The sequence below is a fragment of the Bombina bombina genome, chromosome 10 (genome assembly GCF_027579735.1).
Source record: "Bombina bombina isolate aBomBom1 chromosome 10, aBomBom1.pri, whole genome shotgun sequence".
In the NCBI taxonomy this organism is placed as follows: domain Eukaryota; kingdom Metazoa; phylum Chordata; class Amphibia; order Anura; family Bombinatoridae; genus Bombina; species Bombina bombina.
Genome location: NC_069508.1, coordinates 177,010,186 through 177,022,893, shown reverse-complemented (window position 1 = coordinate 177,022,893; position 12,708 = coordinate 177,010,186). Strand labels below are relative to the sequence as shown.

Genomic DNA, 12,708 nt, shown 5'->3' with positions numbered 1-12,708 from the left:
GGAGGCACCCGGACCGTCCCGCCCGTTATGTCGCGGTTTCCTATACAGATTAGCTCCAACGCTTCAAGGTCTCATGGGAGAGGTAAAGATAGTCAGAAAAGTGAAGGGAGTAAGAGAAGGAAAGAAGAAGCAGGGGAGAGGAAAGAAGGAAGAGGAGAGGGGGAGGGGGGGGGGAGAGGGGGGTTAGTGTTTTTGAGAAGTATTTAGCCTTCCTATATGTCCTGACTTCTCAGTCTCTCTGTCATCATGAATGTACTGTTGGCAAAAGGTGTTATTATCTGTGTATAGATGCTGTCGGGTAAGGTCATTAGGTAGGGTTCCCATTTCTTGTAAAAGGTCTTAATTCTCCTCTCTAGGTCTCCCTTAACGTCCGCCTGCTCAATTAAGAGCTGTGTATGCAAGTGGCTAGTAAAATGTGTGATATGTGGCGGTTTACTAGAAACCCATTGTCGTAGGATTAGTTTCCTAGCTATTAGGATGGCGGTGTTTATGAAGCGGTCCTGTGGGACGCTCCGTGTGTGTCCCCTGAGAAAGAAGACGTCATGCATTGTTAAGACTGATGTCTCGCTATGTATCCTGTTCAACCAGAATTGTATCTTATTCCAGTATTGAGTTATTTTAGGGCAGCCCCAGAACAGATGCACGATATCCGGATCAGGTAGAGAGCATTTAGGACATGAGTCTACCGCGCCCGGAACCCATTTGGCTCTAAGGTGGGGAGTAATGTAGCTGAAGTGAATGAATTTAAGGTGCATCTCCCTATATCGCATTGCTAATGTGCTAGTAGTAAGCAGCTTAAAGCTGTTTGATACAATGTCTTCACTAATGTCGAGGCCTGTGCAGCAGGACCATTTGGAACTCAGCTGTTGCATGATCTCAGTAGATTTGCTTTCAATAATTAGGCTGTAAATGTAGGAAATAGAGTGTGACCCCTGTTTAGTCAGAGAGCAAATGGAATCTATTGGGGATCTCGCTGTGACATCTAGACCTTCAGTGAGGAGCTTACGTGTGTAGTGAGCGGCTTGGAAGTATGCAAATGTACTGTGTCTGGGGAGGTCAAATTTATCTCGTAGATGTGCCAAAGGAAATAGTGTATTAGTGAGTGGGTTTATCAGCTGTGAGATTGCACCTAGTCCCTTCTCCTCCCACTGGGCGAATATTCACGTAGTCATGCCTGGGAGGAAGTTAGGGTTGCCCCTCAGTGGAAGATGCTTAGTGGTTGCAGTGGAGAGCTTCCACCACTTGCATAATTTTGCCCAGGCACGTAACGGATCCCTGAAGAGAATGCTATTTTTGATTTGGGCAGGAAGAGTGTGAATAGGAGCATGTGGGAGGAAGGCTAAGTGGAGAGGGTAGACAAGGGATTTTTCGAGGGTTTCATCATTAAATACTGAGGTTCGTGCAAGCCAATCAAAGACTAATTTTGTCAGCGTCGCCCAGTTGTACCATTCAACGTTTGGGAGCTTTAGACCACCCTTGTCAGTAGGTAGTGCTAGCTTTGTTCTGCTGATTCTATGTTTCTTTGAATTCCACGCAAAGTTACTGAAAGCACTAGATATGCTCTTCAGGTCCTTCTGTGTCAATAGGAGGGGAAGCATCTGCAATGGGTATAATAATTTGGGCATTGCCAACATTTTAATTAAACTCACTCGCCCTGACAAGGGTATGGGTAATTTAGACCAGCTCGCCAATAGCGAGCAAACTTGCTTGATCACTGGGGGGATGTTTAGTTTGTATATTGAATGCGGGTTAACATGTAGGAGGATACCCAGGTACTTGAAGGAGCCATCCGTGATTTTGAGTGTAGTTTGTATGGGTGTGGGGGGGAGTCTGTTAGTTAGATATGTCATTTCCGATTTGTCCAGGTTTACTTTGTAGCCTGAAATGGTGCCAAATTGTTGAAATATGGAGATGAGCTTGGGTATGTTATCATAGGGCTTGGTTACATATAAAAGTAGGTCATCGGCATAGAGTGAGAGGTGCATTGAATGAGGCCCCACTTGTAATGCTGGAAGCTTATTTCTAATATATATAGCTAGGGGTTCTATAGCCAGGTTGAATAGCAGGGGCGATAGAGGGCATCCCTGCCTAGTACCTCTTCCGAGAAGAAAAGGCTGGGATACCTCTCCATTTACTATCACTGAAGAGCGGGGGCTATGGTATAACGTTTGTATGAGTCTTCGAAAGTCCCCAACTATACCGAATTTTCCCAGGGTAGTCAAGAGGTGATCCCACTCTACTCTGTCGAACGCCTTTTCCGCATCGACAGAGAGAAGGCAGGCCTCTGGGAGTGCGACAGATTCAGTATTGTTACAGTCTTTTCTTTGCCAGTAGTACTCTATCACCGACAGGGTCTTACGTATGTTGGTGACTGAGGTGCGGTGTTTCATGAATCCTGTCTGATCTTTATGAATGACTGACCCTATTACAGCAGCTAACCTATTTGCAAGTATGGCAGTAAAAAGTTTGTATTCGCTGTTCAAGAGCGCTATTGGTCTGTAGGAGGCAGGGGATGTCGGATCTCGTCCTGGTTTGGGGATTAAACACATAAGTGCGTCTGCAAAGTCAATTGGGGGGGTAGCTGTGCCCTTCAGATAGGCTGTAAATGTTTGGGCCAGGAGTGGGCTAAGTTCTGCTTGTAATAACTTATAGTATTCAATGGGTATTTTGTCAGGCCCCGGGGTCTTGCCCAACTTAGCTGATTTTATGGCTTTCAATACCTCGGACGCATGGATCGGGGCGTTGAGGAGGTCTAGGTTGTCTGAGCTAAGAGAGGGAGGAGTAATCTGTTTCCAGAATTCCTCCTTGTCATTCTGTGTGCATGGCTGTGCGGTGTAAAGTGCAGAGTAGAAGTTTAAGAATTCTGACATTATGGATTTAGTGTCTGAGTGTGTCACCCCCTGCGCTTGGATTGAGGGGATTATGGATTTGGGGTTGGCCATTTTCACTACGTTAGCCAGTAGCTTTCCAGTTTTATCTCCAAACCTATAGAACCGGCCCTTTCTATGTGTCTGAAACAAGTGATCCTGCTGAGCCAGGGCATCCTCCCTAAGTCTCTTTTTCTCGTAAAATATGTTTCTGCTTTGGGGGGAGGGATGAGCTAGGTATTGATTATAAGCAGCTGTGACTTCTGCCGTAGTGACAGTTTCTACCTTTTTCCGTTTTGCATTGTAGTGGGCAGTAAAGCTGGTGATCTGTCCCCTCATGACTGCCTTTGATGCTCCCCAAAAAATCCCTGGGGTAAGGAGGTGTTGGGCGTTAAAAGTATAGTACTCCTTCCATTGAGTTTTTAGGTGTCTACTGAACTCAATGTTGTGGTATAGGTAAGTAGGGAATCTCCAGGACTTTTGAGTAGAAGTGTTGGGTTTAGGGCCAAGTAGTAGCCATATGGGCGCATGGTCTGAGATTATAATGTCTGAAATGTCTGTCTGTGGGATTTGTGTATGTAGCTGGCCCGAACACAGGAAGTAATCAATGCGCGAGAGAGTGCTGTGTGTTTTAGAGGCACACGTGAAGTCTCTCCTGGTTGGATTGCGAGAACGCCACACGTCTATGAGGTCTAGTGAGTTTTTAAAGGTTGCTATGGTATCTGTTTCTTTTTTCCGTGTCTTAGCTATAGTCTTTTCCTGTCTCTTAGTGTGTGTGTCAGTTCTGCGGTCTAGTGGCAGTTCCTGAGCCAGGTTGAAGTCTCCACCCATTAGGATGGGAGAGTCGGCGAGAGCAGCCAAGTGGGTCTGAATGGAGCGCCAGAACGATGGTCTGAGTTGATTTGGGCCATAGATGTTACATATGGTGTATGTGCGAGTATCTATCTGCAGACTTGCTATGATGTACCTGCCTCTAGGGTCTATGGTGGTAGGGGTGATTTGTACTGATATTCCTTTTCTAACGAGTATAGCAACTCCTCTCTTACGTCCTTCTGTAGGGGTGTAATAGACTCGATCAACCCACCTGCTTTTTAGTTTCTCATGTTCCGCCCCTGTGAGTCGTGTCTCCTGTAGGAGAGCAATGTCAATTTGAAGTCGCCCTAGATGGTGCAGAATGATGCTACGCTTGGCTGGGGAGGTAATCCACCCCACATTCCAAGATACAATTTTAAGGGGACGCGCCATATTGTTGGGGAGGGGAAGATGTATTTGATTGGTGACGTATAACAGACGTGTAAGTTATAGGTGCATTGTGATCCTGCTTGAGTCTATATTTAGTAGTGGGTTGTGTAGTAGAACTGTTAGGGAATTGGGAAATAAGAGGGTTGTGTACAGAGGGGTGTGTCTGGAGCTTTAGCGACTTACGGTCTGAAGCATCTGCAGGTATCCAGCAGAACGGAATCCGGGTGCTCCTCCCACAGCCTGAGGAAAGAGACATGCAGGTAAGTAAAAGATTGACATCCTGGTTTCCAAGACATAAAGAGAATGAAAGGGAGTGAGAGAGACATATAAGGGCCAAGGTCAGGGTAGGGGGGGGAGGGAAAGAGACAAAAGGAAGGAAAAGAGGTAGGGGACTGATCAGCATAGAGAGTGGAAGGGGGTGAGGAGAATACACAGAGGCCGGGATCAGGGTTGGGGAGGAGGGGGAAAACATACGAGGTAAGATAAGAGGTAAGAGGCTGAGCAGTAAACCCTCAGCATGTTTAGGTATACACATTGTCAGAGTTATTATGCGAGACAAAAGAAATGGAAAAAGATTAACATAGACAAATACAGACAAGGGCAAATACTTAGTCCTTGGGTTAGGTGGTAATAGGAGTCTTTGGTATAGGTCATCCATTCCTCAAACTAAGTGAGGCCAGAGAGTGGATGTATGCAGAATGTTCTTTCAACCCTCGCCATTACGGGTTTCAGCATCCAGGAATTCTTGTAGTTGTTGTGGGTTCAAGAAGAACTTGGGGCCTCCAGGTGTCATCAGCCTCAGCTTGGCCGGGTATAACAGTGAGGCTTGCCGTCCCATGGAGTGTAGCTTGGAACAGAGGGGTGCGAACTCTTTCCGCTTTCTAGCCACCTCAGCAGAGAAGTCTTGAAAAATGAGGAGTTTGTGGCCTTCGTAGAGAAGGTCAGGTGTAGATCGATATGCCTTTAGGAGTGTCATTTTCTCTTGGTATCTGAGCAGTTTGAAGATGACCTGTCGTGGTCTCTGGTTAGGCTTGGATGGGAGGGATTCTGGGCCTATTCTGTGTGCCCTTTCGATATCAAGCGGCATAGTCTCCTGGTCCATTTTCAATAATTTAGGCAAGGTATAGGCTGTGAATTCAAGTAAGTCTTTATTTTTAATTGACTCGGGGACCCCCACAATCCTCAGGTTGTTGCGGCGGGATCTATTTTCGAGATCGTCTAACTTGTCTTGCAATGTGGAGTTGTGACGTTCTAGGCGTTGTATGGCCAGAGTGGATGTTTGTTGAGAGTCCTCCACATCAGATATCCTTTGCTCTGCATGTTGTAATCTATTGGCATATTGCCGGATCTCCGTGGTGAGGGTGTCCATTCCTGCCTGCAGTGTTTCCATCTTAGGCAGAAAAAAGGCCTTGAGGTCTTGGAGTAGGTCAGGAGGTGGGTCAGGATTAAAGTCCCTTTGGATGGGGGAGGGAGGATCCTGGTGGATTTCTGCAACATGCTTCTTAGTCTTGTCTGCTGCTTTTTGCCTACCAGACATGATGGGTATAGCCTGTGATGCTGATACCTTGAAATATTTGTCGACTTTCATAAGGGATGATATTCTTTACCTTCTCTCTTGCCCCTTGATTGCAGGTTTTTTCCTCTTGTGTTAGAAAAGTTAGTGCCAAAGTTCCATATGTGGAGTGTAAGGGCAGTAATCTTCCCCCTGATGGGGTGGTGGACATCTGTTAGGTCCGCTGACAGTTGTAGCGTGTAGGGTTAATATTTGTTTCTTGCTGACTCTGATTACTGTGATTCTCTGCAGCCTTAGGGAGGTCTGAGGCCTAGATCACGTGGGAACGGATCCCTGTTCTGAAGGCGCAGGCAGCCTAGTGGTCGCTTCACCCCACAACAATATTCGATAAGTGTGCTTCAAAAAGCGTCTTAGCAATGAAGCTGTAGTTTTCCAATGTGTCAGATTTTTCAGATTTTTCAGGGGGGGTCAGTAGCTGCAGAAATAAGTGGCAGCCTGGGGGGGGGGTACAGCGGCTCAGTCCTGTGCTTTGCTGTTATAGTTATACCAGTGATGGAGGAAGTATGGTGTAGGATCGTGTGACTGAGAGCGTTAGGCTTTAATGTCTATATAGGGGACCTCACTGAAAGCTAGAGGTTAGAGGTTAGGCCTGGTGTATACCCCAGGAAAGTGGCTGGAGCGCTGATAGTTATGAGGATTGGTGTTCTTTCCACTTTGTACTACGGTGGCGCGCTTCAGTCAGGCCTGTCCCTGGGAATAAGTTAGAAAAAATGTCCCCAGCGGCACTATTGTGTGACCCTCCTCTCCTGACCCTCAGGCTCTATGTTAGTGCTAAAGTATCATCAATGTCCCCTTCCAAGATGCACCTTAGTTATGTGCTGTATTCCAGTGTGCTCAGATAGGGGAAAGATTGCAGTTGCGTAGACTGATTGGGGGCAAAATGGCGGGCGCGCCAAGGGTCAGTGTGTGCGATGCTCCCTTCCACCTTACCGCTGTGATATCGCTGTGATACAGTCTGGTTCGCCTGTGTAGTTTCTGATGCGGCAGAGTAGGTAAGGCCAGAGGGCTGCGAGGACACTACTTTCGTCCTATGTCTTCTGCCGCTCCTAAGCGCGGCTCTTTTCGGTAGTCGGTAGCCTGCCGGTGGGGAAGCCGTTTTTGGGGGCTCCCACAGTTTAAGATGCCAGGCAAGGTGCAGTGGTCACCTGTTAAGGCTAAGGGTTTTTTTTGCTCGGGCTCAATCGCCGACTGCCTTAGTATTTCAGCAAGAGATGTAGCGGAGCTCCTTCGTCTTGCGGCTAGTCAGTTCGCCCGCCCACCGGAAGTCCCCTCAACGCTGCTTTTTAAGTCTAACGCAAGACTCGTAATCTAGGCGCTACTTATTTATTTTAAATGAAGTATTTTCGTTCTTTGATAAGAAGTGTTAATTATTTTTGGATATCATGGAAACTAGATTCCTAAGGAATGGAATAAGCCGGGTACTTCTTTTTTTCCTTCTTCAAGGTTTAAAAATTGTATCCTTTACCAGCAATTTCTATAGAGTTTTGGGAAAAGATCCTCAAGTTGATGGGGCTATTTCTACTCTTGCTGAAAGTACCTCTATTCCTATGGAAGATAGTACTTAAGTTCCTTTAGATAGGAAACTTGAATCTTATCTAAGAAAAACTTATTTATATTCAGGTCGTCTCAGGCCTGCTATTTCTTTGGCTGATGTTGCAGCTGCATCAATATTTTTGTTGGAGAATAAGCACAACAAGAATTGGATTCTGATTTATCTAGCATTGTTCACTTAATGCAACATACTAATCAGTTCTGATGCCATTTTTTTTATATCATCAAGATTGATGTTAGATCTATGTATTTAGCTATTTTTAGCTAGAAGAGTTTTGTGGCTTTAATCTTGGAATGCTGATATGACTTTTAAAGTCTAGATTGCTATCTCTTTCTTTCCAAGGTAATAAGAGACCTAAGGGTAAATATAAAGCTTCTAATCGTTTTCGTTCTTTTTGTCAATTAAGGAACAAAAACCTATTCCTTCCCTATGGAATCTGTTTTCAATTGGAAACCTTCATTAAATGGAATAAATCCAAGCCATTTAAGAAACTAAAAGCCAGCCCCTAAGTCCGCATGAAGGTGCAACTCTCATTCCAGCTCAGCTGGTAGAGGGCAGATTAAGGTTTTTTTCAAGGATGTTTGGATAAATTCTGTCCAAAATCAATGGTTTCAGAGTATTGTCTCTCAGGGGTATCGAATATGATTCTGAGTAAGTTCTCCTGTGAGAATATTTTTTTCTCTCACGCATCCCAGCAAATCCAGTTAAAGCTCAGGCTTTCCTGAAGTGTGTTTCAGACTTGGAGTTTCAGGGGTAGTCATGCCAGTTCCTTTTCAGAAACAGAGTCTGGAGTTTTATTCAAATCTATTCATTGTCCCAAAGAAGTAAATTTCATTCAGACCAATTCTGGATCTGAAAATTTTGAAACGTTATGTAAGAGTACCAACTTTCAAATGGTGACTTTCAGGACTATTCTGCGTTTTGTTCAGCAAGAACATTTTATGTCAAAATGGACTTGCAGAATGTATACCTTCATATTCCGATTCATTCAGATCATTTTCAGTTCCTGAGATTCTCTTTTCTAGACAAGCATTACCAATTCATTGCTCTTCCATTTGGACTAGCAACCGCTCAAGGAATCTTTTTAAAGGTTCTAGGTGCCCTGCTTTATGGAAACCAGAGAGCAGGGTATTGCAGTGTTTCCTTATTTGGACAATATCTTGGTACTAGCTCAGTCTTTACATTCTGCAGAATCTCACACAAATCAACTAGTATTGTTTCTTCGGAAACATGGTTGGAGGATCAATTTACCAAAAAGTTTCTTGATTCCTCAGACACGGGTCACCTTTTTTAGGTTTCCAGATAGATTCAGTGTCCATGACTCTGTCTCTAACAGACAAGAGACGCTTGAAATTGGTTGCAGCCTGTCGGCACCTTCTGTCTCAGTCATTCCCTTCAGTGGTTATGTGCATGGAAATTTTAGGTCTCATGACTGCAGCATCAGACGCGATTCCCTTTGCTCATTTTCACATGAGACCTCTCCAGCTTTGTTTGCTGAATTCATGGTGCAGGGATTATACAAATATATCACAATTAATATCCTTAAATCCCAATGTTTGACACTCTCTGACGTGGTGATTAAATCACCAGCGTTTAGTTCAAGGGGCTTCTTTTGTTCGGCTAACCTGGACTATGATCACTACAGATGCAAGTCTTTTAGGTTGGGGAGCTGTTTGGGGATCTCTGACAGCACAAGGGGTTTTGAAATTTCAAGAGGCGAGATTACCAATCAATATTTTAGAACTCCGTGCAATTCTCAGAGCTCTTCAGTTTTGGCCTCTGTTGAAGAGAGAACCATTCATTTGTTTTCAGACAGACAATATCACAAACAGTGGCATTTGTCAATCAGCAGGGTAGGACTCACAGTCCACAAGCTATGAAGAAGTATCTCAGATACTTGCTTGGGCGGAATCCAGCTCCTGTCTAATTTCTGCGGTGCATATTCCAGGTATAGACATTGGGAGGCGGATTATCTCAGCCGTCAGACTTTACATCCGGGGGAGTGGTCCCTCCATCCAGATATGTTTTCTCAGATTGTTCAGATATGGGGTCTTCTAGAGATAGATAGGATGGCCTCTCATCTAAACAAGAGACTTCCCAGATGCCTGTCCAGGTCCAAGGATTTTCAGGCGGAAGCAGTGGGTGAACTGACACTTCCTTGGTGTTTTCAACCTGCTTATATTTCCTGCCTCTAGTTCTTCTTCCAAGAGTGATCTCCAAAATCATCATGGAACAATCGTTTTTGTTGCTGGTGGCTCCAGCATGGCCTCACAGGTTTTGGTATGTGGGTCTTGTTCGGATGTCCAGTTGCCAACTTTGGCCACTTCCATTAAGGCCGGACCTACTGTTTCAAGGTCCGTTTTTCCATCAGGTTCTAAAATCATTAAATTTGAAGGTATGGAAATTGATCACTTAGTGCTAAGTCATAGAGGTTTCTCTGACTCAGTAACTAATACTATGTTACAAGCTCGTAAATCTGTCTCTAGAAAGATTTATTATCGAGTTTGGAAGACTTACATTTCATGGTGTTCTTCTCATGAATTCTCTTGGCATTCTTTTAGAATTGTAAGAATTTCACAGTTTCTTCAGGATGGTTTGGATAAGGGTTTGTCTGCAAGTTCATTGAAGGGACAAATCTCTGCTCTTTCTGTTTTATTTCACAGAAAGATTGCTAAACTTCCTGATATTCACTGTTTTGTACAGGCTTTAGTTCGTATTAGCCTGTCATTAAATCAATCTCTCCTCCTATTTGGTTTTGAGGGCTTTACAGGCTCCTCCACTTTGAACCTATGCATTCTTTATTCTTCTCTACATTTAGCTACTTTCTTGGAAAGTGTTGTTCCTTTTGGCCATCTCTTCTGCTAGAAGAGTTTCTGAGCTATCTGCCCTTTCTTGTGAATCTCCTTTTCTGATTTTTCATCAGGATAAGGCGGTTTTGCAGACTTCATTTACATTTTTTCCTGAAGTTGTGAATTCTAACAACATTAGTAGAGAATTGTTGTCCCTTCCTTGTGTCCTAATCCTAAGAATTCTTTGGAAAGATCCCTACATTCTTTGGAGTCGGGTCAGGCCCCGCCTCAGAGAATTACAGCTCATTCTACTACATCAGTCTCCACTTGTGAGCTTTTAAGAATGAATCTTCAGTTGATCAAATTTGCAAATGGCAACTTGGTCTTCTTTACATACATTTACTAAATTCTACCGTTTTGATGTATTTGCTTCTTCAGAAGCAGTTTTTGGTAGAAAAGTTCTTCAGGCAGTTGTTTCAGTTTGATTCTTCTGCTGATGTTTTAAGTTTTTCTTGTCATTTGAAGAATAAACTTATATTTTGGGTTGTGGATTATTTTTTCAGTGGAAAATGGCTGTTGTTTATTTTTATCCCTCCCTCTCTAGTGACTCTTGCATGGAGTTCCACATCTTGGGTATTGATATCCCATACATCACTAGCTCATGGACTCTTGCCAATTACATGAAAGAAAACATAATTTATGTAAGAATTTACCTGATAAATTAATTTCTTTCATATTGACAAGAGTCCATGAGGCCCACCCTTTTTTATGGTGGTTATGATTTTTTTGTATAAAACACAATTATTTCCAAATTCCTTTGTTTATGCTTTTTACTCATTTCTTTATCACCCCACTACTTGGCTATTCGTTAAACTGAATTTTGGGTGTGGTGAGGGGTGTATTTATAGGCATTTTGAGGTTTGGGAAACTTTGCCCCTCCTGGTAGGATTGTATATCCAATACGTCATTAGCTCAAGGACTCTTGCCAATATGAAAGAAATGAATTTATCAGGTAAATTCTTACATAAATTATGTTTTTTTCTGACAGAGGTCAGAAAATCCAAGCTTCTCTCCTCTTGCCTCTCTCTACAGTCTACTGTTTGGCCATCAGTGGCTCAGTGTATGGAAGTAATTGGTCTGATGGTCGCTTCCATTTGAGATCTCTGCAATTTTGTAAGCTCAGACAATGGAACAGAGATCATTCAGATCGGTCTCAGATGATAGATCTGGACCAGTTGACAAGAGATTCTCTCTTGTGGTGGATTTCTCAGGATCATCTGTCTCAGGGCACATGCTTCCGGAGACCTTCCTGGGTGATTGTGACCATGGATGCCAGCCTTCTAGACTGGTGAGCAGTATGGGACTCGTTAAAGGCTCAAGGCCTATGGACTCGGGAGGAGTCTGTTCTCCCCATAAACATCTTGGAGTTGAGAGCAACCCACAATGCTCTGATGGCTTGGCCTCAATTGTCCTTAGCCCGGTTTATCAGGTTCCAATCAGACAACATCACCTCAGTGCTTACATCAAACATCAGGGAGGAACTCGAAGTTCCTTAGCCATGAAGGAGGTGGCACGGATTATTCAGTGGGCGGAAGCTCACAATTCTTTTCTATCTGCTATTCACATTCCAGGAGTGGACAACTGGGAGGCGGATTTTCTGAGCAGACAGACATTTCATCCCGGGGAGTGCCTCCATCTGGAGGTGTTCTCCAGGCTAACCCTCAAGCTTCCAAGGTACGGTTCAAGGTCAAGAGATCCTCAGGTTGCTCTGATAGATGCTCTGACTGTCCCTTGGGAATTAGGTCTAGCATACCTGTTTCCTCCATTCCCGCTCCTTCCACGAGTCATTGCTCATATCAAACAGGAGAGAGCATCTGTAATTCTTATAGTTCCTGCTTGGCCTCACAGGATCTGGTATGCAGACCTTGTGAAGATGTCATCTCTTCCACCTTGGAGGTTACCTCTGAGGAAGGGCCTTCTAACTAAGGGTTTCTTCCTAAGGTGGTTTCGTATAGAAATAATTATCAGGAAATTGTTGTTCCTTCTCTCTGTCCTAATCCTTCTTCTCATAATGAACGTCTGTTGCACAACTTGGATGTTGTGCGTGCTCTAAAGTTCTACTAAGGATATTCAACAGTATTCTGCCCTGTTTGTTTCACAGGAAAGCGTAAGGGTCAGAAGGCTGCTTCTACTTCTCTTTCCTTTTGGTTGAGAAGCATGATTCGTTTTGCATATGAGACTGCTGGACAGCAGCCTTCTGAGAGAATTACTACTTATTCCACTAGAGCTGTCTCCTCTTCTTGGGCTTTCAAAAATGAAGCTTCTGTGGAACAGATTTGCAAGGCTGCAACATGGTCCTCTCTGCATACTTTTTCCAAATTTTACAAATTTGATACTTTTGCTTAAGCTGAGGACTCTTTTGGGAGAAAGGTTCTTCAAGTAGTAGTGCCTTCTGTTTAGGTCTACCTGTCTTGTTCTGCCTCCCTGTTCATTCCGTGACCTCTAGCTTGGGTATTGGTTCCCACTAGTAATTGGAATTACGTGGACTCTCCATGTCTTAGGAAAGAAAATAAAATTTATGCTTACCTGATAAATCTCTTTCTTTCTGGACATGGAGAGTCCACAACCCCACCCTTAAGATTAGACAGGATTTTGTTTTCTAAACCTCAGGCACCTCTACACCTT

General features: G+C 44.0%; 1 protein-coding gene across 2 annotated transcripts in view; it reads left to right on the top strand.

The window, feature by feature from the left end:
• Window positions 1-12,708, top strand: part of LOC128641013 (vitamin D3 hydroxylase-associated protein-like) — a 166,089-nt gene that overhangs the window by 97,089 nt on the left and 56,292 nt on the right. The window lies entirely within an intron of this gene.